The following is a 26650-nucleotide window of genomic DNA, read 5'->3' as shown; positions in this document are numbered from 1 at the left end:
CTTATAAACTTGACTCAATTAGAAAATAAAATTTATTAATTCTCCTTGACCAATGGGTGCTTTTGCACCAGCTACCAATTTCAAATTCAGATTGACTATGCCGGTCTATTCCCTAGAGCTAAAGGCCTCCCTCTGAATATCATTTCTTACACTTTCAAGAAACTAATCATAATGAGAAACTATATAGAGTCTTTCTCTTTTAATGAAGTTACGTGTTACCAATTCAGTCTCATAGCTACAAGCAATTTCCCCATGTTCATTTCTACAACCTGCATGACCTTGCATGTGATCTCTCATCACCCTGTTGTTTGTTGATCCTTCCTAGAAGCATTTTTGGAGAGATTAATAGAAGTTCATAGAAGCAAACTATCCCCAAGAGAAATATACAGATCAATGCTAAAAGAATACAACATACACAATTCCCATGAATTAAAATTAACTTCATAAAAAATCGTGATCAGTATTCAAGGATTTAAAAAAACTTATTTCTTGATCATCTAGTCTTCCTCACAATTCACCAATTGTTCTTTCTCCATCACATAGTTATAGTGTAGGTAGAGTATGCCAATTCGAACAACAAACCACTTGCTAACATCGTATACATGAATGCCAAATGTGTTTGCATAGATGGGCATGACAACATCTTGCTTGTTGATGTCAAAAATGAAAGCTTCTACAGAGATTCTAATCTCCAAGTTTCTCCAGCTACACATTCTCATAAGATTCCCTCATTTCTTCCATCTCTTATATTCCCAATTTTTTTAAATTTGACTCTTGATCATTAGTAAATCCGCTCTGGCACCATGTTAAAATTTGAATGAAAATACATAAAGTAGAACAAATACAAATAATTAGACAAAAACAAATTGCACAGATGCTTATCCTAGAAAACTCTATAGCCTAAAAGGAAAACCTAACCACACTCAAAGTAGATTCTTTATTGAATTATTAAGTGATTCAATACAAAGCTTCACAAGCTTAGACAAAAGAATGACTTTTCCACTAGAAAATAGTTATCACATAACAGGCACTAGAATATGAACATCTCCTTTTGATTTGCATACCGCATGCACACAACTGATCACACAATCAAAATACACATAGCAAGACAAGCCACTGAATCATGTAATTTAGACTAGCACTATCCTGCAAATAGAATCAAATCATGATGATCAGTACAATAGATTCTCAATCACATTGTCTGATCGACTACAAAACTGGTGAGTATTGATGTTGTTTACATACAGTTAAAACTCCAACTCCACCATTCCAACACTCCACCTTTGATTTTTTCTAGTTTGCTCTAGTTCTAATAAACATGATTGATGGATGCGATAGGCTGTTTTTAGATTTGCATGTATTTGAGAAGTCTTAGTTTAGATTAGGTAGTCTTTGTTCCACCGTAAGTCCCTTATGTAATTGCATAGAATAATGGTTGTTCAAACTACTATTATGTACCGCAAATTCTAGTTTTCTTCCTTAGACTTTTTGTTTGGTGATTATATATGTAACGAGTCTTCGTTATTATTGTTTAGCTTCTGTAATAAAATCAAGTGTTTATGCTAAAAAATAGAGCTTCCCCTATTTTAGAATAGAGTTAGTTTTCTATTTTATGTATATCGTTTGTTATTGGATATAAGTATTTGTTGTGGCTTCTTGTTACTATTTGGAATGCTATTCTGTTTTTGTCCCATTCTAGTTTCAAATTCTACAATTGGTATCAGAGTCATAGATAAGATCTTGGATGTGTTAATGTTATAACCTGATAATCACCAGGTCTGTGAGTGCAGATTGCACTATCTCTAAAACTATCAACGTATGGCTTGGTATTTATATTCTCCTCTAGGCGGCGATTTTAGACTTATTAATATTGCAAAGAAACCAACACACCTTGTTAGTTATTATTTAATGTTAATTCTTCTAAACAAGTCGCTGGTTTTATGAAGAGATGCAAAACCGACCAAGTGAAGGGATGTGTCATTTAAAGGTGACGTCCTTTAGTTTGATATTTAGAGGGTTGTGAATACAGTTTAGAAGGCACACAAACGCAACTATCTGTTCTTCTAAGTATTCATCTTCCTGCGAATTGGAAAATCAGAGATATTTTTATTCATTTAATATCGAGTATAGAGGTTTTGAACTTGCATCAAAGATTAGTGATATCTGCTTCAAACAATCTGAGTATACATACTATTTTGTAGAATCATTCTCTACCATTAGAAACTGAACTTTAAGTCTGATTGAAGATCATTTGCAGAAATTTACAAGAGGTGTTCATAGAAGATTGAGATGAAGTAATGAGAGAAGGCAATTAAAGGTCTATAGTTGAGATTGGTTATTTTGTTTGAAGAAACTACGATTGCAGCTCCAAAGAAGAAATTGCAGCAGAGAGAAGGTTGTTCCCAGGTAACTTATTTGTGTAAAGAAATTCTTTGAATTAATGGGGAAATCAGGTAAGAAGGTTAAGAAGGAGAATGAAAGTCTTATTTGTAAACAAGATATTTTGAATGACGAATTGAGACAGTTAGAGAAGTGTAATTCGGAATTTTTAGAGGATTTTAAAAAATTTGGGAAGTAGAGATGAATATCTGTGTCAAATTGAGAAGCTTGAAAAAGAATTAGAAAATGTTAAAATGGAAAATGTTGAATTGAAAGACAATTTAATGTTAGTTGACGAAATCAAGAAAGAGAATGAAGATTTGAGTAAGAAGTTAAAAGTTTTGAAAGAAGAAAAAGAAATGTTGAAACCAAAGCCACATGTTTGTGATGTTACTTTTAGCACACAAGATTTGGTTTGTTCTCCTGTTTTGTTAGTTGAAGATGAAGGTAAGCAACCGTCTACAAGTATGGATGAAATTTGTTTGGATAGTGAAAAATGTTATTTTAAGGATAATGTTGGCCTGAAGATTATGGAGAAAATGGATTTTCAAGCAAGTGGATTAGGAAAGAATGGGCAAGGCATGAAGGAGCCCATCAAACCCATTTGGAGGTCAAAATTTGAAGGCCTTGGATTTGGTAAAAGAGAGAGATCTGATGTTGCTAGTGATAGATCTAATGTTGGTAGTACTGCAAGTTCAAACAAATCATATTCGAGTAAGGAATGTATTTCATGTCCACATTGTAGCAAAGATGGACATACAGAGGATAAATGTTGGGATCTTCGCCCTTGTAGCATCTGTGGGTTGAAGAGTCATAGTGAAGAGTCATGTTGGAATAGAGATTACAGTGGAAAATCTTCGAAATGTTGTATACAAATTGATTATGGATGGATCGATGGATCCTATTTCCAGAAAGTGACAAAAATGTTGAGAAGGTTGTACAAACCTCCAAGTTTGCATGTTAAAAGTAACAGTGGTTGATCAAGGTTTAGAGATGTGATTCATGAAGTAGGTGATGATTGTTTGTTCTAAATGACACATGGATATGTTAGAAGTCTGTTGTATGTTAGAGAAAGTAGGGGAAGACTGAACCTTGTGATCTCTCATGAAAGAGAGAAATTAATAAAGAGATGGTTGACTTGTATCAGAAGTGTAATGCGAGTCTATAAGACTTTAATGATAAAAAGTTGCATTGTGAGTTGCATGGATCAGTTTGAGTAGATGGAGATCAAACTGTGAGTTTCGATCAAAGGTAGGTCTTGGCATCAAGGGAGGGTATGAAGATTGATGTTGTTGTTGAGTCATTGATAACTCCAGCTCTAATGAAGAGTTACACTATGAGGTGGTTGGATTAATTTGAGTTCTATTAGATAAGACTACAAGTCTCAGCATCAAGGGTGAGTGTTGAGTATTGATGTTGTTTACATACAGTTAAAACTCCAACTCCACCATTCCAGCACTCCACCGTTGATTTTTTCTAGTTTGCTCTAGTTCTAATAAACATGATTGATGGATGCAATAGGCTATTTTTAGATTTGCATGTATTTGAGAAGTCTTAGTTTAGATTAGGTAGTCTTTGTTCCACTGTAAGTCCCTTATGTAATTGCATAGAATAATGGCTGTTCAAACTACTGTTATGTACAACAAATTCTAGTTTTCTTCCTTTGACATTTTGTTTGGTGATTATATATGTAACGAGTCTTTGTTATTATTATTGAACTGCTCTAATAAAATCAAGTGTTTATGCTAAAAAACAGAGCTTCCCCTGTTTTAGAACAGAGTTAGTTTTCTATTTTATGTATATCGTTTGTTATTGGATATAAGTATTTATTGCTATTCTGTTTTTGTCCTATTCTTGTTTTAAATTCTACAAAAACCTAGCACATGCATCATACTTATGCACAAAAATGTCGATTGACTAAAATGTGTGTCACAAAGTGAGATGTACACAACTTGACTGCCAGAACATATGGCTCCTGTCACAAAGAATGAATACACAAGGATCATCATGTAACAATAATTGTTCATAGTCAAACAATACCCAATGAATGGTGACAGCCTACGCACAACTCCACAATGAAGTAATGCAACACATGTATTGAAGGAAGTTACCATAAATGTGTCGTTTCATATCTTTCAATGATAATCTATCTCCATGCAATCACTATATCCTCAAAGCTTTGGTAAGACAGTGAATTCCGTCAAGAGGTGAAGACTGGTCAACTCAAGCCTTTTCCCGTAAGCACAGGAATGACAATTGAATATAAAACTGCCAACTCTTGCTCTCCCATGGCAATAGAAGGGACAGTAATGGTACTGAAGGTCAGGATTCATTTGCACAAACACTTGATGCCTGAAATTGCAATGACTGACACAATGAAATGAATTGGCAACAATAACACAGCCACAACAATGATGAGAAGATCAACCATCGCAGGTAGCTGACATCTCCTGCTGCTACCCAAAACATCAACATTAGCAAGGTTTAGATTGAGCATTCATCTAAAGGAAATCAATGTTTTCACATTTTTACAAAACTGAAATCAGACAGCACAACCTCTCTCTAGAATCTAATTATGGACTTTTTTGCTCTCTGCAGTATGAAAATAAAAGATATTTGAGGAGATACCACTTTTATTGAAATGAAGGAGTTTCTTGAATAGAATCGTCAAAAAGCAAAAATAATTGAGTTAAGGTGTCTTGGTTCTTGTTTGTGTGTTCTGCAAACGAAAATAATTAACTGGAGAAAATAAGACAATGAGTGTTTTTTAGGAGGTACATCCCTTTCCCGGACTAAAAGATGGATTTGGTATGAATTCCTTTAGCTGAATGGAGGACTGAACTCTACCACAACTTGTGGTCTTTGTTCTTGTTTTTGAACCGAATTTGTATGCTGTCTGCTTTCTTGGTCGTGCATGCAAAAAGGGCTTTGTGATGGCTCCAAATTAGTTGTTGGTGTTCCCAAACTCTTTCTTAACTAATGTACTACTCATGTATGGTCTTGAACTGAGACAAAACTCATGTATTTACCTCCAAAACATCTCTTTTTCAGCATCGAACTGATTAGGGATCAGAAGAAATAGGAATAATGGAAATAAAGTCCTTAAACTGGTCAAAATTAGGCTCTTTAGGGGTTGAAACTGCTCTTCATATGCATGCATATCCATTGGTCATGTTGAGAACTTGGTTCTTAGAATTCACAACTGTGTCCTTGCTTAACCTTTGCTTGTTTGCATGATACGCTAGCAGATTGCTTTAGTGTAATATTTTCTCTGTTGTCCCGTTGTTGGACAAGCATGACAATTTTCTTGTCATATTTATGATGTCCAAGGCTGTTGTATCTATCCTTCATTATGTGAATTTCTTCACCTTATATGTTAATGAACAGTTTCTATGAATATTCTCTTTACTTTGTATTGTTAGGGGTCCTTCGATTTTAAGGACTATAATTGTAATGTCCATTCTAAGATCTTTTAGAACTTAGGATAAATTTCTATATTTTCATTGCAGTAGACTTCAAAATTTGAACACAATTCTTTAATTTTGTCAATGTCTATGGTATTAATACTCTTGGCTTGAGAAATTTTAAGGAAATGGAGAGATTGATTAATGTAGATGACTATTGACTTGATATTATTGATAACTGACTTGAGCTTGTAAACATTCCTCTAGTTAGCAGATTTTTCAAACTTCCTAATACTAGCAGTTGCTCGTTTGTGTATGTGCAGCAATAAACCGATAGAGGTGATATGTTTTGTACCATTGAAAAAATGTATATAATACTAATAATAGCCGACACAAATAATAATCATTTTTTAATTAAAAAACTTGTAGAAGAGTAATGTATTGTAAACTATTTCATTCAACCTATTTTTTTGTCAAACAATAGGTAGTCAACTTCTCACAACACATTAAGTGTTGAATATCTCATATGGATCTGCATAATTAGAAATCACAAAACTTTGGCTTCAACCATGAATCAAAGGAATCCACACCAAAATTTTATTGCTTCCAAAACAATAGCATAAATATGATTGAAGGAAATAATTTCATAACTTGGATATACTCTATCTTGGGTTGAATCAGATCAAAAATCATTCCTTTATCCATGCTTTTAAGGAAAACTCTAAATCAATTTCATGCTCATAAAATAGAGCTTCTAAATCCTATTTCAAACTTAGATTTGATTCCCTCACTTTAAAACATAAAGGTAAAGAATATATGGCATAAAATCTGCACTTATGTCTTTAATATGGAAACTTAAAAGAATCGAATACGAGTCAATTTTCCCATTTTAACAACCCTAAATGCATGACATAAACTTGTCACCTAAAAATATTAAAAAAAATTCAGACATCTCAAAACAATCTGCTCTAATTTGATTCAAGACACATTCCATTTCATGTATTTGTATATAATGCATGCAGGAAAATAAATTCATGTAATAATCGATTCTCTAAAACATCAATTTTGTGCTTCACCAACACAGAAATCGGCTTCTACAACCCAATACCTCCATCCATTTTCAATAAATACAGATTATTGCAGCTCAAAATGTTAGTTTTGGTGAGCAATAAACAACTTGGACAACTTTTATGGAGGCTGTCTTTACATTCATGATGACTGTCTTCCTCTTGGACTATGCACTTCCTTTATATGCAGTCTAATCTCCATGAGGGCTTCATTAATGCTGGTCTGTGTATTATGTCCTCTTGTATTTTCCATACTTATTGGGGAAACTATCACAAAAGGTCTATGAATATCAGCACTTGTCAATCACTCAAACTATCCTATAATAATTTAGACAAGTTTAATTACACAGGGTTGTCATTTTCTTGTCAAGGCCATGACCATGCCATATTTCCTCTCTCACTATACCCTAAGAATGATCCATACTCTTGGACTATGCACTCCCTTTATATGCAGTCTAATCTCCATGAGCGCTTCATTAATGCTGGTCTGTGTATTATGTCCTCTTGTATTTTCCATATTTATTGGGGAAACTATCACAAAAGGTCTATGAATATCAGCCCTCGTTGATCACTCAAACTATCCTATAATAATTTAGACAAGTTTAATTGCGTAGGGTTATCATTTGCTTGTCAAGGCCATGACCATGGCATATATCCTCTCTCACTATACCCTAAGAATGATCCATCTTCCATTGTCTTCTATGAACCTTGGGGCAACACATGACTAGGTGCAGCTTTATGTTTGTCTTCTGATCTAATATGAATTTTCTCACCTTTGTATTGTATTGTACCATTGTAAACTGTAAACACCTTCATAAGATGCATAATTAGCACCCATTTTAGTGTGTTCTTTATTTCTGTGTGCATCATAGAAATTATTTATGCACTTAATTAATAACTATTCAAATATAAGTGCTCTCTTAATTCAATTTATATAAGGGCCCATAAGTTTAGGTGTACCCTATTTAATAATTTATATCATTTATGATCATTTGCATAAATAGGCCCTATTATCACGCATGGCCTAATTTATTCATTTCTATTTATTAGTTCTCAATTTTATGTCTATTTTGGGCATCCCCATATCCTATTGGACACTTGATTGAAATTTGACCCCTGATTGGCTCGAACAAGGTGTCATGTAGGGCATGAGTTGAGATAGGTCACGTAGTACCTTGGGATGCAACCTATTTCCTGCAAACAAAATGGGTTTGAAATCTCAACGCTGCAACAATGTTGATTTTAGCATGGTGTACAAACCCATGTCACCTACTTTGACTTTAGAACTCCAAAATGGCTTAGTGGGGTATAAAAGCAAGGCTGTCAGTTTTATTTTGGTAAACATTCAATTGGAGAACAAGCCAACATTTTGATGTAGGAGCATCCTGGGTTGCCTTGTTATCCTACTCATTTTTGTTCATTCTGCATGTGGATGCCGAGTTATTGTAGCCTCAGTGTATGCCAAGTGACTCTTTGTTCGCCAAGTTACCCAGTGTACGCCACGTGATTCTTCATTCGCCAAGTTACCCAGTGTATGCCAAGTGACTCTTCATTCGCCAAGTTACCCAGTGTACGCCAAGTGACTCTTCATTGGCCGAGTTACCCAGTGTATGCCAAGTGACTCTTCATTGGCCGAGTTACCCAGTGTACGCCAAGTGACTCTTCATTGGCCGAGTTACCCAGTGTACGCCAAGTGACTCTTCATTCGCTGAATTACCCAGTGTATGCCAAGTGACTCTTCATTCGCCGAGTTACCCAGTGAATGCCAAGTGACTCTTCATTCGTCGAGTTACCCAGTGTATGCCAAGTGTCAGCATTTGGACGTGATTTCTGCGAGCCGACTTGCGAGATTTATTTTGTTCGCGAAATTTATGTTAAGATATTTTGTTGGGATGCATCCTGACCGTTGTTGGGTCGGCCTTCCTCTTATGTAATGTTCTAGAATAATTTGTGAGCCATTTTGGCAAGTATATATAGAGTGTTTAGGCTTAGAGTTAGGTAGTGTTTTGGGAAGAAGATTAGAGAGCAGAACTGAAAGTGCAAATTTACAGTTGGATCTTTGAATGTGAATGTATTTGTAATTGGCCGTAACCTAGAAGGCCTTATAGCTGGGCATGTATGAAGATATTTTGATGAATCAATAAAAGTATTTCACTCTTCTTCCTCCTTTGGTTGTTGTTCTCTGTGTTTGCTTCCGTTGTGTTAACTCTTGCAGGGTGGTTTGGATAGCTGGGTGAGCCTTTGGCCCTAGTTATTCATCATTTTGCCTGCATCACATTTAGGTCATGGTCTCTCTCAAGAATCCAAGCAATTCAAGCATTCAGTCATATCTCATTGTAGTAAGTTTCAAAAAGCATTGTGCTAGCATGTTTTTATAATTTCCCATTAGGTTTTTGTGGAGTCATGCTATCCTATCAACACTCGTGACTCCATATCAAAATAATTTACATCATCAAGGTATTATCATAATTTTTTAGATCTAGCCTTTTCATTCTACAGTAAGAATTTACTTGCAAGCATTTACATTTTGACTTCCTAGTTGATTCCAAATCAAGGGTTTGTCTTAGGCAAACCCATTTCCAAACCATTTCCCCCTATTTGTGTATAGGTGATAGGTGGTGCAAATACAAAAAAAGCCAAAGGCATATTTGATAGAGTTACAAGTGGCATAAGTTTCATCAAAACTTTTTGGAACTAAGGAACCTTCCTTGGTCTGAGTCAAGTTCGGTACCCTTCAAGTCGCCCTGTTCTTTCCATTTTGGACTAATATTCGAATCACAAGTCAGTTTCTATTTCAGATTTCCAAATTTGGTATTAGAATTGTGTGCACAGATTGATAAGTATCTTTGTACACAGAGGGCTTCTTTCTCTCTCTACCTAGCCCTAGACCCTACATTTCCATTTTCATTTGGTGTTTTCCCATTTCAATTGCATATTCATAGTCCTTTTAGCAAAGGATCATTGTATTTACTCGGTTCATGAGCCTCCTTGAGCATAATGGATCATCTTACTTCCAATGCAAGAAGAGATAGGCCCAGGTTTATTGTTTTTCCATACAAGTTGGTGAGCACTGTTTTCTTCATTTTATGTGCATTTATCTTTTTCTACGAAGACTTGTCAATAACCTCAAAAGTTCTATTGCAACAACATAACCTTTTATGGCTTGTTTATTGCCCTCCACATATAACTGAGATTACAACAATCATTGAGACCATTTGATATTATCATTGACCATGCATCCTCTTCCTTTGATGACTGCAATATTGATTCCTTCTCTGAATGATAGTGACTTCATTTGTAGCCCTAATGAACAGCAAAAGCTTTTGAAGAATAGTGACACTCTTGTAGAAATAAGGTGATTTCATGAAGAACATAATTCTTTCAAGCTAGCAAAGGATGTCAGAAGTCTATAACAAACAACAATCTTGTGGGGTAAAACAATCACGGAACCTTTCAAATTTCATAGTTCCCTCTAAAGAACAATGAATATATGTTTCAACATAGTGAATGCATGATCATTGATGGAACAAGCAATAGACTTTAAGACCATGCAATGTCAGTCAACATGAAGTCATGGCACTAAACTCCTTTGGAAAACTCCTCAAATCAAACAAGGAGCATTCAAGGAATTCTTCTCATGAGCTAGGGTTTTGACCCACAGGAAGAGGACTTGGTTTCACATCAGTGTGGGTTGGCTCCAGTTTCATACCATCCATTATGGGATGGGTTAGTACCATCTTTTGCAAACTGGATCAACAGTTGCAAGTTAGACCACTTGTAGAATCCACACACCCATGGCACTTTATTAGTGGTTGGAGTTGATGATAGTGATTCAGGTACCAATGGTTTTACCGTCTCCATAGTGCAGTTAGGTGTGAGTGTCAGCTTGATGGGGACTCAGGTATGGATAGAGTTGGTATTTCAGTTGGGTTGAGTTCCGATGAGTTATTGCCTTCATCAATGCCTAGGGTCAGTTTTCAGATGATTATGATGGTGATGTCAGTTATTTGGGTATTGGGGCTACAGGAGTTGCTTGTACACAATAGGGATAGTATGCAGTTCTACCCTTGGGATCTAGGTGGTCTGTGATGTTCATTTTGCTCCGGGATTGCTTGGGGAAAAACAATCTTAGGGAGGGAGGGCTGTAATGTCCCCATTTTTGCCAGTATCAAGTTTGAGTGATTAGCCTATTATTGTGATCCTTATAGGCTAATTATTGTGGATAGAGGGTCTTCTAAGGTAGTTGCTTGGCTTGAGAGAATCTTATCTTCTCCATAGTTTAGTAAGTTACTGGTTGGTCTTCATTTGGCTCAGATCGAACTTCATTTGGGCTTACTTTTGTGTACTTGCTATTTGTGGTAAATTCGGTGTTGATTGAGATGGACCCATTCCATTTTTGGAAAGTACATTTGGTCACATGGAGAAATAATAGATGTGATGCCTATTTCATACGACATATTTAAATGATGAGTATTTTGGGAGTTATAATAATTTTAGTGGCCAAATTATTATTTGATCATTAAATGACTTATTATAAAGTTGCAATTTAACCTTATAATATCACTTAAGTTGAGGGTTGAGTCATAATTGGAAGGGGCCATTTATTTCATTAATATTATGCCTAAGCCAAGTATTAAATGTTGCCAAAAGAGTTAAATTGAAAAGTTTTAAGATTTAAGTTCTTTTGGGAAACTCTAACAATTTCAGAAGTTAAGTTCTTTGGGAAAATTTTGGCAACAAAGATATTATAAATATGAGCTCATTTCATTGGGAAAAGCACACTTGGATATTTATTTTCTTTTGTTTCCTTTATGGCCTTTTCTAATGTTCTAAGTTTTGTCGCCCTTGATGAAGTATAAAGGTTTCAAGCTGAGAGGTATTTTCAATCACTGCTGAGATATAGTGATTTAATTATGAATTTGGCTGAATCTCCTTGTGTATTTATCTGTGGCTAGGAGATATTGTTGTAGCTGAAGATTTTGAGGTGATATTGTGAAGTCAGTGATTTCCCTGTTGTTCATTCTGTAGTTGGGAAGACACTATTGAATTTGTCATTAAATTACATTTAAATTTGGAGACTATTATGATTTGTTGGTGTCAAAGAATTCTGGGACAATTTCTCTACAATTTGGCTTGGACAGATTGTTACATCCCAGTTTTTGCCCTAAAATTTAAACTGATTATAGCCGTTGTTATATCATGTTAGTTATAGCCATTGCTTAATCCTTCATGTTCATGTGAAATTGAATTAGTTTATTATAGCCGTTAATATAACATGTCAGATATAGCCGTTGCTTATTTCTTCATGCTCATGTGAAGTTGAATTAGTTAATTATAGTTGTTGAATCGATTTAATTATCATATGAAATTGAGTTAGTTAATTCTAGCCATTGTATTAATTTATTCATGATCATGTGAAATAGAGTCAGTTAATTGTAGCCATTGTACATATATGATGAACAAGTCAGTTATTATGATATTGATGAAATTCCTAACAGTCACTTGATGATTTTAACTAACAATTTATAAATCTTGAATTGATGTCTTGGCGAGAATGTTGTTATGAATGATTACAAGATGAAGACCAGAGAGAGAGAGGGGAAGCATTGCAAAACGAGGTCATCGGAAGGGGATGGTCATAAGGTTCAATCATCAGAAGTGATAGGTTTGACCTAAAACCATCCTGACAAGGTTATCAGGACTTGGCAACATAATTTTAGGGTGGAACCGCATGAGCTATAAGTAAAAACAACATAAATTAAAACAATATAAAATAAACATAATTTCTTACCTTTAAGAAATTATCAAATAATAATATCATTTAAATATTATTTTATTCTCTCAACTAGGATCATAGATAAATAATTTTAAAGTGGCACCATTACATTAAAATCATTAATCTAATAATGCCACCTTACCATTACGTACCTATAAACTTAATCAAGAAAATAAAACAAATTAAATAATATTAATTATTTAAAAACTCTTCATCTTCTTTTCTTTTCAATTTTTCCCTCTACTTTATTTTCGTTTTACACGACTAATTAAAGATTCGAGTATGATCTTGTAATTGTTGGGTAGCCATAAGGTCGGCTCAAATTTATATAATCAAACTTTATCGTGTATCGACATTCAATCCTGTATCCGGCCTTCTTCTCATACTCGACTTTCTTATTCGAAATTTCTTTGCTTAATTACGGTGTCAATAGCACCTGATACTATTTTTATTTGCTTCTAAAACAACTTAAATCACCGTGAGATTCAAAGTAGAGAGGCATTTTAGAGACAAGTGAAAGCCTTCTCAGACTGCAGTACAGTGTGTCACGTAAGGAGACATTTTTATTTTATTTTCTTTTATTTACCTTGCTAATGTAGAGTCGGCTGTGAGTTTAAACATTTTAAGTTCCATGTTTCCAAAATTTCTTGCTAGCACGTCATCTTCTTTATGTTAAGGACCAAACAAATTCTCTTTTTTTAAAGTCTGTCTTTATATATTTATACTGAAGTAAGGGTAAAAACTACAGCTGGATACAATCTCTCTTGACCAATGTAATGCTTTAAATTCAGTCGAATGCCTTATAGTAATGGTTTACATTCAAGCTTGCCAATCTTTTAGTATTTGAACGAATAACCATTGAAGTTCTTCTTAAACTATCCTTCTATTTATTTTGAATTATGATATAATGTCTAATAACTAAAATGAGAGCACCAAGAAGATCACCCGGCTAAATACCAAAAGGTGGTGAAGAAGGTGCGAATTATACAAATAAAGTTAATCTGAAGGCACCAAGGAATCACTAGCTAGTTGGCCTGATTATGGTGAGGAGGTGTAGATGAACCTGTAAACAAAAAATACAAGAATGATATCAGCAACAATATATATATATATATATATATATATATATATAATATTAATGCATTAGCTCATGTGAGTTCCACATCTAAAATAAGTTGTCAAGTTGAGTGGTGGAGATCGGGTTGTAAACCCACATTATGAAATCCTTGGCCAGGGTGAAAATAGGCAGACTTGCCAGAACAATTGATCTTGTTATTGTCCAGACGCTTCGGTTATTTCGTCGAATAACTGTTGGAACCTCAACCCACCTGGATACTCTGATGGATGGATCAATGAACATACCAAGCCTGACCTCTGGGTAGGGAGAGTCGTTCTATTTAATTAGAACCTGTGGGGATAAGTGTTTACCGTACTGGTAAAATAAATCAATGCATACAAATAATGGAAACACGAACAGCAAAATTCTTTGATTATTCGCATATGCCAGAACATTACATTATGCTTCATAAGATGAATGATAGAAGATGATTTACAATGATCCCAGACGGGATATAAATACTATCCGCCGAACCTTCCCGAAGGAGTCTGTCGGCCACAAACATTATGTCCGCTACTAACTATTTACCCGTTGGCTACAAAATACAAAACACCGACGACAATCATTCTGTCGGCTACAGAAACACTGCCGAGACCATCCAGTCGGCTGACACCATCCCCCCCAAAAAGAAAAGTCGTCTCCTGACGACTAACAAAATATCTGAGACAAATTAACAAACAAAATACATTAACAGAGTGACTACAACAAAAAACCTACTTCTGTCACATCACTTCCACATTCATCTAGTTACATCTGTAGCCTCTGCTAACACAATATTGTCTCCTCAAGCTGACCTTGATAGCCACCCATACTGCTTTCTCTTCTTCCAACATTGGGTCCACTGAGCTAAGTGTCGCTGTACTGCCTTCTGGATGACTCACTCCTCTCGAGCTCTCTATGCATCCACCAAGACAGCCTCTTGGCCAACACCTACTCCCAATGCCTCTGGTATACAGGCACTCCATGCCTGCAGCAGCTCCAAGTCTTCATCAACTGGTCATACATCCCATGAATGATATCCGCAATGACTGGGGGTCGGCGGGGTCGAGGGTCAGCGCCCCTGTGGGGTCTTGGGAAAATTAACACTGCGAAACCCACACAAAACTGTACGGAACACACCATTTCTGTCATTTTCTGCTGATTCTACACTCTTTCTGGCAATCGCTGATGCTTCCCCTTCCCTTTGGTATCCTTCGTTACTCATTCTGAGCATGCTTGATTTGTCGACAATTTTTTTTTTATAACCCCACACCCAGCTTCCACACAAACTCGAATAATCTCTCCTTCGCAAATGAGAAACAGAACTCCAATAATCTTTTGCTGAAACTTGAGCTTCAGATCTCCTGACATACAAACAAACCCTTCCTGAACTGGAACAAAAACTTTCATCCAACAATCTGTGAATGTTCCCCCATGTGAAGTTTTCTTGAAACGAAGATGGCATGGAATAATAAGAATGGCGGTATATTGTTTTTCACCCGTGGCAATTAGATTGAAATCTGCAGCCTCCAGATAACACTGCGGGAACAGGTCCTCCACCAAATGCAACAAAGAGAAACCCGTTGGAGATGTAGAATTTGCGGCTTGACAACCCTGCAGAACACTTCCCGCGGATAGGTGCTCGCGGAGCACCTCCCACGGACAGGTGCCCACAGATAGATGCCCGCAGAACACCTCCCGCGAACAGGTGCCCGCAGAGCACCTCCCGTAGATGTTGATTTTTTTTTTTTTTTTTTCAAATTCTTTTTTATTTTTTTTTATTTTTTTCAATTTTTTATTTTTTTTTTGAACAAAAATAAAATAAATAAAAAACAGCACGTCAATTTTGCCTCCAGGCGTCACCATTCTGCAATGACGATGACAAGGGAATCATCTGATCATTCTGTGATGGTGACGGGCCGACGGCGATGACATCTTCCTGGCACGGTAAGATCCGTTGACTACGTGAGGTACCTCTTGCCCATCCAACATCCCCAACTTTACCACTCGATTATCGCCAACCTCCTGGATCTAATATGGTCCAACCCATCTTGCCTTAAACCTTTCCTATTTGCTTTCATTCCGATCGTCGTACTTGAGTACCAACTGCCCTGGCTGAAACCTGTTGAGTTTGTCATGCCATGCCTTATGCCTATTCTGTGTCACCTCCGTCGCCCACTGTGCTTGCGGTCGTCGCGCATCTAGCTTATTTCTTTGCTGTCGGTACCCTCCAAATAATTTTGAGGTGCGATGCATTCTTTTTTTCTTGTGCGGTCCGTTCACCGTGTATCGAATGGTGGGATCTTTCATTTTTCTAGGTTTGGACTGTATGTTCTTCCCCTCAGCTTCAGGCATAACTGCCTTTCCTTCTTCTGCTACTTTGTATTCCTTCAAACACTCATTTTTCTCTTTCTTCTCACCTTCATCGACTCTTAGCATATTACAACTCGAAAAGAGTTCGTAGTCTTCTATTTGCCAGTGGTAAAGGCCATTCACCGAGTCTAGGTCGTCGTCATTCAATCCTCCTTCTAGTGTCAATACTCCTCCTTCGTCCAGTTCCATTCTCCTCTTTCCTTCGTCGTTATTTCCTTCATTGTCACTGTCACCTTCACCTTCTGAGTTTGACGATGCTGCCTCCTCACCTACCATTTGTGTGTGTAGGTCAATTATGAATCTTTTGCCTCTGCGCTCCATTGATAGGGTATTTCGTTTCCAATCATGTTTTACTTTTGCTTGCACCAACCAAGTCTGTCTGAGAATAACATCATATCCTTTTCTTTTCAATGGAATGACTACGAAGTCCAATAAAAATGGTTGTGTTCCAATAGTTAACGGTTGCGCCCTCAATGTTCCCAACGGTTTGATCTCGTGCTGGTCTGCCGTGAGCAATTGGAATGTAGGTGGCCACAGCGTTGGCTTTCCCAACTTCTTCCAAGTATCCTTCGGCAACACATTCACACCAGACCCTCCATTGACAATTGTGTCTGTCAGAACATTTTCCAAAATCCCCATCTCGACAACCGTCGGATGCCGTCTGGATGTGAGTGCTAGGAGCATTGGATCTGTTGTCGTCTCTTCCCTACTGTCTCTTCCCTACTGTCCCTTCCTGTGTCCTCCGTTGCTTTCAGAAATGGTGTATGATTCAGAATGGCCGTCCGTAACTGGGGCATTGTGAGAAGGAGGTCACTTATCTTGACCGGTATCTCCGTTTGTAAGATCTGTCGTACAATGTTTTGTTCTGCGAAGTTCCTTGCCAAGGTGCCGCTGATGTCCTTCAACTGAGATGTCCCCGCCGACAATGCCTTTGCAATTTTTGCCTGCGCTTCCCCCAATTTTCTCTTTTCCTCCGCTTGCCTCTATGTAATTGCCAGAACCTCCTCTACATCCGTGCTGACAGTGATCAAGTTTACTCCAAACTTTGGACACTTGGAATCTTTGTGATCGTTGGGTCCGCACCATTTGCATAATAATTTTGGTGTGTTTGCCGTTGTACAATCTCGCGCAAAATGACTCCACAAATTACATGCTCGGCATTGAACGATCGGCCGTCCGTTTGCATCATACTGGGTTCGACTTCGGCTCCCATTATTATTGTTATTGTTCGCATTGTTGTTATTTTTCCCTCTGTTATTATTCCTGTACCCTCCGGATGTGGTACCTGCGCTATTCGTATTTTCGCTACTGCCCGATGGGGAAGCCTCCTGTGTGAGAAGCACCTGCGGGGATCCTCTTTTCTTCATGTTAAAGGGGCACTCTTTTGCCGAATGGCCCATGATTTGACAAATGTCACAGAATTGGTTCTTTGGACACAATCCTTTAGTATGACTGTTGGTCTTACACTCTATGCACCACAGCTCACTTCCTTTTGGCTCCTTCTGCATGTTTTTAAACTCCTTCATCATGCGGATCATGTCCTTCTGTAAAGCGCGGACCTTCTTGCTATTGCCTTCATCATCGCTGCTATCTTCTCCGGCAGGCTCGTCGTCATCAGAATCAGATGAGCTAGTGTTCTTCTTCTTTGTTTTCTGCTCACTTTCGAGGTCCAATGCTCTGTTATAAGCTTCCGTGTATGACGACGGTGGTACAATTTTCATTTTCCTCCGCAACTTTGAGCGTAGGCCTTCCACGAACCATCTTTTCTGAAGTTCGTCTATTGGCTTACTTTCCATTTTGTTTATCAAGTCTTTTAACTTCCTGGCGTAAACGCGGACAATTTCGTTCTTCCACTACTTAGTATTGAAGATCTCTGCTACAATTTCATTATCATCTCGCAACAGTTTAAATTCTTCTAGAAACTCCTTTTTAATGTTATCTCAACTGTTTAGCTTTTGTGGATCTGTATCAGTGAACCAATCAATTGCTACGCCTCGTAAGGTGGCCGAAAATTGTCTCATCCGGTCGTCTTCATCAGTTATCCCATTTGCCTTCTAGATTGTTTCACATGTTTTGCAATGTCGAATGAGATCGGCCGTACCATCGCCATTGAACTTCGAAAGTTTCTCTTTTGGTCCCGCCATCACAATTGGTTTCTGTAAACAAGCGTTGCTCAGTTCTGCAACACTGGCGCTCTTCACTCCCACACCGGCGGTCTGCACTCCCACACCGACAATCTGTACTCCCACACCGGCGAACTGGTCTTCCACACCGGCAGTCTTCACTCCCACACCGGTGGACTGGTCTCCCATGCCGGCGGTCTGCACTTCCACACTGGCGGACTGCTCTCCCACACTGGCGGACTACACTCCTACACCGGCGGATTTCTCTCCCACACTGGCGAACTGCACTCCCACACTGACGGACTGCTCTCCCACACTGGCGGACTGCACTCCCACACCGACAGTTTGCACTCCCACATCGGTAGACTGCTCTCCCACACTGTCAGACTCAACAACTGCGAACCTTGGTGAAGAAGGGTGTTCTGAAGTTGTCCCCTGCGGAAGTATATCCTAGACGAAGAGTTCACTCCACGCTCTTGCTTTGTCGGCACTCCGAGCCGTGCGAGTCTATGCTCTTCCATTTAGATTCTCTTCCCTCGGCGAACACAAACTCAAAAACTCCTTCCGTGCTTCTTCCACCAATTCCACCCACTGCTGAGTCTCCTCCAACAATTCTTTGGCGCTCCGGTTTCTTTCGGCAATCTTCTGAAATCTCCGTCGGCGTTCGGCTTGCTGTGCCAGAATTAAATTCTCTTGCGCAGTACGGATTCCATCTTTTCCCTTGACCTTATTCCGATCCTTGTTAAGCTGATTTGGCATTAATCTTCATTCCTCCCACCTTCCAGGTTCATAAGGCAACAGTGCCAAATGTTTACCGTACTGGTAAAATAAATCAATGCATACAGATAATGGAAACATGAACAGCAGAATTCTTTGATTATTCGCATATCCCAGAACATTACATTATGCTTCATAAGATCAATAATAGAAGATGATTTACAATGATCCCACACGGGATATAAATACTATCCGCCGAACCTTCCCAAAGGAGTCTGTCGGCCACAAACATTATGTCCGCTACAAACTATTTACCTATCGGCTACAAAATAAAAAACACCAACGACAATCATTCCGTCGGCTACAGAAACACCACCTGGACCATCTAGTCGGTTGACAATAAGTAATGGCCCGCGGCTGGGAGGTTAAGCCTATGCCAATGCTTCTCCTCTTATCAAAGCCAGAGCTTGGACAACCTATTGAGGAAGCTTAACAAATTAATCTGTATGATCTCTTAATCCTGTAAGTTCAGTATTTCTATTCGAAAGTTGTTTATTTTAAAAATAGTTATCACATTGAGATAGTTAAATGTTCATTTCATTCTGAATTTCTTTTCAAGATCATCTGCCATTTATTTCGGTTAAAACTAGAGGTAGTTAAATATCTACTTTCAGCTGAATTAGTTGTAAATGTTTTCAAATTGTATTCTTGATAATACAGCATTCTAATATAGAATTATTTCAGATTATATAGCTGTTGAAAAATCTTAATCATGTGAATAAGGATTGGAAATCAGTTAGTTTAAGACTGAAATTAGTTAGTAAAAATCCGTATGTTACACAGATTGTGTCTTGTTTGCACTTGCAGCTGGGCAATTTCTTCTATAATTTGGGTGCACCTACCCTTGTGAATCCATACCTCTTTTTTCCTTCTTTTGGAGCTGCATTTTGAAGTAATCTGGGTGGTGTTTACAGTCCATACCAATCAACCTGCAACACTAGGATTTGGGCAGACCTGCATTAGAATATTGGAGGTTTTGTTATTGTGGAATCAGGACTTGTGAATGGACATTACAGGCCTGTGATCAGAATTGGGAGCCTATGATTGATCTGTTGGAGGCCACGATCTGCTCACAGCAGCTTCACGTGGACATTGGAAGGAGTTGTTAGGAATGTTGGAGTGCCAAGTTCATTCATTATAATTATTATTGTTCCTTCCAGCCTAAAGCCAACTGAATGAAAATTCCATTTTATCTCTGTAAGAGAATATATGCAAATTCAGGAGCTTTGAATAGTATATTGCAAGCTAAAGTTTAGTAAGTGCACTGCTTTATTCATTTTGGTATTTTGGATTTACTATTGTCGCCTGGCTGCTCACTCTTAGCTATATCAAAAGAAATAAGAGTTAATGATACAAAGGACAGAAAAACAAATTTACAAAACTGTTTTAGGTGAGTTGTGTATGTGAAATTAAAATTTGAATAAGTTCGAGAGAGGGCATAGCATTTGGTTATATAAATAAGCTGACATCCCAAAAAAAACTACCATTCAACATTTCAGTCGAGTAAGGATTGCTTACCAAATGTTTGACAAAATGTCAAACAACTGCTCTTCATAGGAAAATTGTATGTATCTGAGCTATAACTGACCAGGGTTATTACAGTGGTAAAAACCTCGCCTGGTTATAGCTTCAAATCTTCCTTTACTAATAAAAGATTTGGCATTTAATCGAACATTTGGCAAACAAACTCCCCCAGCAGTATAATGCAAAAAGAATTTAATATTTCTTTGATAAAGGCAAATGAATGTTCTGCTTGTATATTAATTTATCTTTGGAATTTTGAAAATTAACAATGATAGTGGAAATCTAATCAATTTAAATTCTGCCACCTTAGTTGATATAGAGAAAATACAATTCTATGATGAATTTATTCCAAATTTAGATTGCATACAAGAACCTGTTCCAGAATTAATATGCATATTGTTCAGCTCCAGGATGAAATATTCAGACTGTGAGCACCTTAAACTCCAGCTGCAATGCTCTTGTTTGTGTTTGCGAGCCTCCTATAGTCCAAGTTGATCCCTATGATGCAAGGAACAAGGCTTGATAGTGCACTACAGACCCCCAACACTCAAACGCAAGGCAGTCGAGTAAATTGCAGGCCTGTAATAAGTCACAGCTCCCTAAATAAGAGTCGTACACCCTAAAATGCACTCACCAGCATCCAATTGTTGACGTCTGTACCACGTATGAGTTGCAGAAGCCACTGGACATCCAAATGCAAGATTTGGTATGTAATGTGCAGGCTAATTCCTTCTAATCGATTTCTATAGAAAGCCACCAACAAACTCCTAGACATTGGATGCAAATCAGAATTATTTCACCCTTCTTATTCACTAACATAAACCCCCAGCATCAACTTTCTCCATAGATACAATAAGAACAGTAGGAGACTTTGCAATTTGTTATACCTTAGCAATAAATAGCAACAATACTTAGAGTGATCCTCGAAACTTTACCAAAACCTTCGGCGAGACAATCAATGAGAAAAATATACTAATCAAGATTATTCTCCTTAGCCACATAAAATACACTAGGAGATGTTGGCTAATTGTATACTTTAGCACAATTGCCAAGAACTTCTTAGAATCTCAGATTCAACCCCTATACTTCAGCGAGGGCCACAAAATATCAAAACTCAAGAAAGCCGCAAAGGCATCAAAAGAAAATTAAATATCCAAGCATGCTTTTCCCAATGAAATGAGCACCTATTTATAATTCTTTGTTGGCCAAAGTTTCCAAAAAAACTCCATTTCAGAAATTGTGGAAGTTCCCAAAAGAACTCAACACTTGAAACTTTCCAACAAATTTTTTATAAATATCTCTTAATGTCATTATTATAATAATATAAATATTATTATAATAATGTAACTTAATAATTGTAAGAATTTGGCTTAGGCCAGAATTCACCCAAGAACAAAAGAACTCAACAATAGCACACAGTAGACCAAAATAGGCAGAGTATGATCAGAATGATGATATTTATTCAATAATGGATACAGCCAACATCAGAGTACACTGGGAGTGCCTGAATATAAAGGCCTCAGGAGAGCTTCTAGAATGCCTAGAAGTTAGCACCATGACATGTCATACAACCAGGCACATGTCCACCAGATATGGATTATCCTCCATTAAGCATGGGATTAAGTGCGATGATGTGAGGATAAGACTACAATGGTGTAGCACGCAAATCAATGGAGTAGACAACATGTGCTAAATGAGGAGTGCGAAAAACTGTGTTGTCATCATGACAACTCAGTGAATGATGCATACTCCTGTGTTGTAGACACCATGTGCCTAATTAGAGTTGTGTAACTCAATGAGAGTTCACAAACTCCTAAGTGTCTCACCTAAAATAATAATAAAATAATGCAAAATAATTAAATAATGCATTAACCTAAGTAAAACTTAAGTAAGTATAATAAGTAAATACTTATTTACACCAACACCCCCCCTTAAGTGCAAGTTAGGGGAATACCCTTAAGCTTACGCAATCTAGGATGAAATGCAATATGGGTCCCGGCTACTAGGCCATGTTAGGTACCCATGTACATAATGATATGAAATCTCCCATAAAGCGGGGAAAGAGGGAAAACCTCATGGGAAAAACCCTCCCCCAAAAAGAGAGATAGATAAGATGCATTGATGGATGGAGTAATCAAGACCCCCCCATTATGACATACATCCAATATATACATAAGAGAATGATGAGAAGAGGTAGAGAGACAGGATGGGCTCCTCTCCCCAAAGAAGAATGCCGAACAGTGACTGCTCCGATGAAGAAGCTGATCCAAGACTGCAGAATGGTGTTCCTCCCCTTAGGAAGAAACAATGCCAAAGGTACAAATGAGATGCTTCCACTATGCATGGAAAGAATCCCATGAATAAGTGATGTCTCTGAAACTTGCTCAACTGGCTGAAGAACTTGTCCCAAAGAACTGTCTGACTCTGCAACTGATGAAGAACCCTGCTGCAACTGCTAATCATAAGTATCCACAATCACTTCAACGTGTAAGGATCGATCATGTAGAGAATGAACAAGAGAGTCTGAAACCCTTGTGACAACTGAAGAAGGTAATTCTGCATCAAGAAAAAGAGGCAGATCATCAATTCTATCCCCCAAATCTGTCACTGAACTTGTATCTGGAAGACTAGATGTACCCTTCTGTTCTGGACCTATCACTGTGGCGATGTATGCATGTGGACTAAATTGATGAAGTGACCTCTCACTATATCTGTCGACAGAACTCCACGTATCTGAATCTGTTGAAGCACTATCGCTGATGTCACTATCAGTATCCACACTGTATGATCTATGAAGAGGAGTAGAGGACAAGCTTGGAGAACTTTCCTCAAAATGTACATCCTTCTCCACAAATATCTGATGTGTCTCAGGATCTAGAAGTCTGTATGCCTTCACACTGTCTTCATAACCAATGAAGGTACAAGGCCGAGATGTCTATGCCTTGCATCCCCTAGAAGATCTGTTTGCCCATGTAGGACAACCAAAGACTCTGAAGTGTCACAATAGGTTTTCTGCCACACCATGCCTCAAAAGGTGTTTTGCCATCTAAGGCTGGATGAGGAGAAAGATTAAGAATGTGAGTGGCACTGGAGATTGCTTCGACTTCTAATGATGGATCTAGAGACTTGGCATGAATCATGCAACTTGCCATAGACTTAAGAGTTCTAATCCTCAATGCTGCAACATCTGTCTTATGTGGACTGAATGCTGAAAGAGTCTGAAGATCAATGCCCTCATGTCTGCAAAAGTCCTTAAGTCTTCTGTTCACATCCATGTTTCCATTGTCCATGTGGAGTACTTTGACGGCCTTTCTGGATTTCCGTTCTACATGAGCCTTGAAGTCTAGAAATGCATCCAAAACTTCATCCTTACTATGAAGAAAGTAGACCCAAGTGAACCTTGAAAAGTCATCAACTAAGGTAAGTATGTAGCGACCCTGGCTGAATGCAAAAGGACCTGCTAATACCATGTGAACCATTTGAAGAACACTTGTTGCTCTAGAAGACTTCCCTCTTTGTAACTTCCCCTCTGGATGCATATCCACTGAATCTGATGAACATTTACCTTTAGAAAAGTTGATTTGAGGTAGACCTTTGACCATGTGGTATGTGCAAAGTTGCTGAAGATAGCGGTAGTCAAGATGACCATACCGCTCATGCCATAATTGCATGTTTGAATTGGATTGTGATAACAAGGCCTTTGAAGGAGACTTGGGTACAAAATGCGAGAAAGAGTACAACCTCTTGTGATCATTCACTTTCCCTACTGCAACCAAGGAATCATCTTTAAGACTGTGCACTTTTACTGAGTCAGGAAGGAACTCAACTCTATGTCCATCTCCAAAGTGAGTGACTTGGTAGATTGAAAGGAGATTTGAACTTAGGTTTGGAACATAGAGAACCTCTTGAAACTCTCCATTGTCCATCTCCACGTTTCCTTTTCCTTCAACTTCCATTTTGCTATCATTCTCCATGAAGATGTGTGGTACCCTTGAGCGATTCAATGAAGAAAAATCCCCCTTTGAAGAACCCATATGATATGAGGCACCTGAGTCAAATATCCATTCCCTTGAAGAGTTTGAATTAGCCATGAGTGCTTGCCCTTTGCCCTTTGAATCTGAAGAAGATCCCTTCTCCTTGTAAGCATTAGGCAATGGAACATTATGTTTCTTCATGATGTTGGTTAATTCATCAATCTTTTTGATATAACACTCATGCTCTTCATGACCCGTTTTCTTGCAATAAGCACACTTCTTCTTCTCCTTATTATTGTCCCCTTTCTTGTTGGAATTCCTTGTTGATTGGATTGTGGTGTTGTCTTTTCTGCATCCTCCGATTTATCTTTCTTCCACTTCTTCTTACCCTTTCCTTTGTTCGAAGATTGCCCAGTTGAATGTTGAGAACCCTCATTTGCCACCAATGCTTTGGACTGAGGTGATTTGAGAATCCCCATTGTTTTCAACTTCTTTTCTTCATCATCCAACAGTTTTGCATATTCATCAAAAGTTACTTTCTTGTAGGCAGACCCTAAGGTAGTCTTTGACGTGTTAAAAGAAGATACAAAGGTGGAATATTCAGATGGCAGCTTGTTATGGATGAGATAGATCAGTCTGTCATCTTTGATAGAATTCCCACAATCAGTAAGCTTTGTCCTTAATTCATTCACCTTAATGATGAAGTCCTATATTGAGTCATACGGCTTAGGATCTAAAGAAACTAGCTCATCTTCTATTTTGAACACATCTTCTTCAGACACTTTACCATAAAGTTTTTTGAGGGTATCCCAAGCTTCCTTGGATGTAGTACATTTTATGATTTGATACATGATCTTATCATCTACCCCCAAACATATATCACCTAGGGCTTTCCTATCCATGGCTACCCAATTAGAAATTTCACTTATTGATACATGATCACCTGCTGGTTTAGGAAGAGTACCATCTACATATTGTGAAACTTCATTATGCATTAAGTGATACAACATTTTGATAGACCACGTAGCATAGTTATGAGGAGTTAATTTAGCAAACTTAAAGTTTCCCATAATGCAGAAAATGAAAGAAAATTGCAGAAAAGAGAGAACACAACACCAAGAACACCCCCCTTTTTCACTAAATCAAGAAACCCCCCCAAAAAAGATGCTTTGGGCACTTTATCAGTAGTGCGATTACAATGGGCCACTGGCCAACTCTGGCCTTCGTGGACTTCTGATTTTTCTTGTTACAACTTTTCAATGGAGTACAAATCTGAAACTTTACAATGTGCTACAATACTGAAGCATTACAAAGAAAAGAAAGGCCCTATTGTTGAAAGTGACAATTTTGTCCACACAACACTATAATCTGATGCCAGATTTGGAAAGTAGACGAAAAAACACGCACTTTCAAAAAAAATAGAACCTATTTTCGACTCTATATGTGCCCGTACGGAGCGTTTGAAGTTGCAAAATGCAGGATTATCCAGGTATAGTCGTCAAAAAACGAAAATTCTGAACAATCCATACACCAAAGCAAGAAAATAGCTGCACCACTGAAAAATTTAGAAAATTTCACCCAATTTCAAAAAAAATTGCACCTGATTTGGAGTCCGGATGTGCGAGATATGGCCTCTTGAAGTCGGACTGCGAAAACCAAAATCAATTTGGTGAGGGGTTGCACCAGCATAGGATGGGATTAAATTTGACGGTCATATGGCCGTCTCAGCAGTTCAAATTTGGCCTATTATGACCTCCAGACGAGCGTCAATTTTAGGCTCATGAAATGATGACGTCAGCAGAAAATTCGCCCACTTGGATGACGTGGCAGCTGACTATGATTCTGTACCGTACAGAATTGTACGGACTGTACGGAAATAGGCCTGCGTTTCAGATGACGTGGATCTTACGTGTCTTGCTGACTAGGCAAGGGAATCAGCAGCTGACTATGCAGGGCTTACTGACGTGGCTGTTTGCGTTGGTAGTGGTGACTGGGCGGGGTGACACGTGTCCGTTGGTGTTCGCTCACATGGAACCTGCGCTGAGGTTATTGTTCCTCGAGCGACGCGTGTCCTGACGCAGACTGGTTGTCGGAAACAACTTTTACTGCCGGGTTTTTCCGTGGCCGTGAGCAGCGATCACCGGAGTGACAATGTCT

General features: G+C 38.0%; 1 protein-coding gene and 1 long non-coding RNA gene across 3 annotated transcripts in view; both read left to right on the top strand.

Annotated features, from left to right (window-relative positions):
• Window positions 1-26650, top strand: part of LOC149558334 (uncharacterized) — a 77745-nt gene that overhangs the window by 29969 nt on the left and 21126 nt on the right. The window lies entirely within an intron of this gene.
• Window positions 999-20254, top strand: LOC149558335 (uncharacterized). The gene is made up of 2 exons (XR_016365015.1): window positions 999-1220; window positions 19803-20254. It is a non-coding gene; the product is annotated as an uncharacterized LOC149558335 (long non-coding RNA).

This window comes from Cupressus sempervirens, chromosome 5, assembly GCF_028749045.1.
Source record: "Cupressus sempervirens isolate cs-2001-9-10 chromosome 5, ASM2874904v1, whole genome shotgun sequence".
Classification (NCBI taxonomy): domain Eukaryota; kingdom Viridiplantae; phylum Streptophyta; class Pinopsida; order Cupressales; family Cupressaceae; genus Cupressus; species Cupressus sempervirens.
This window is presented reverse-complemented; position numbering and strand designations above follow the sequence as displayed.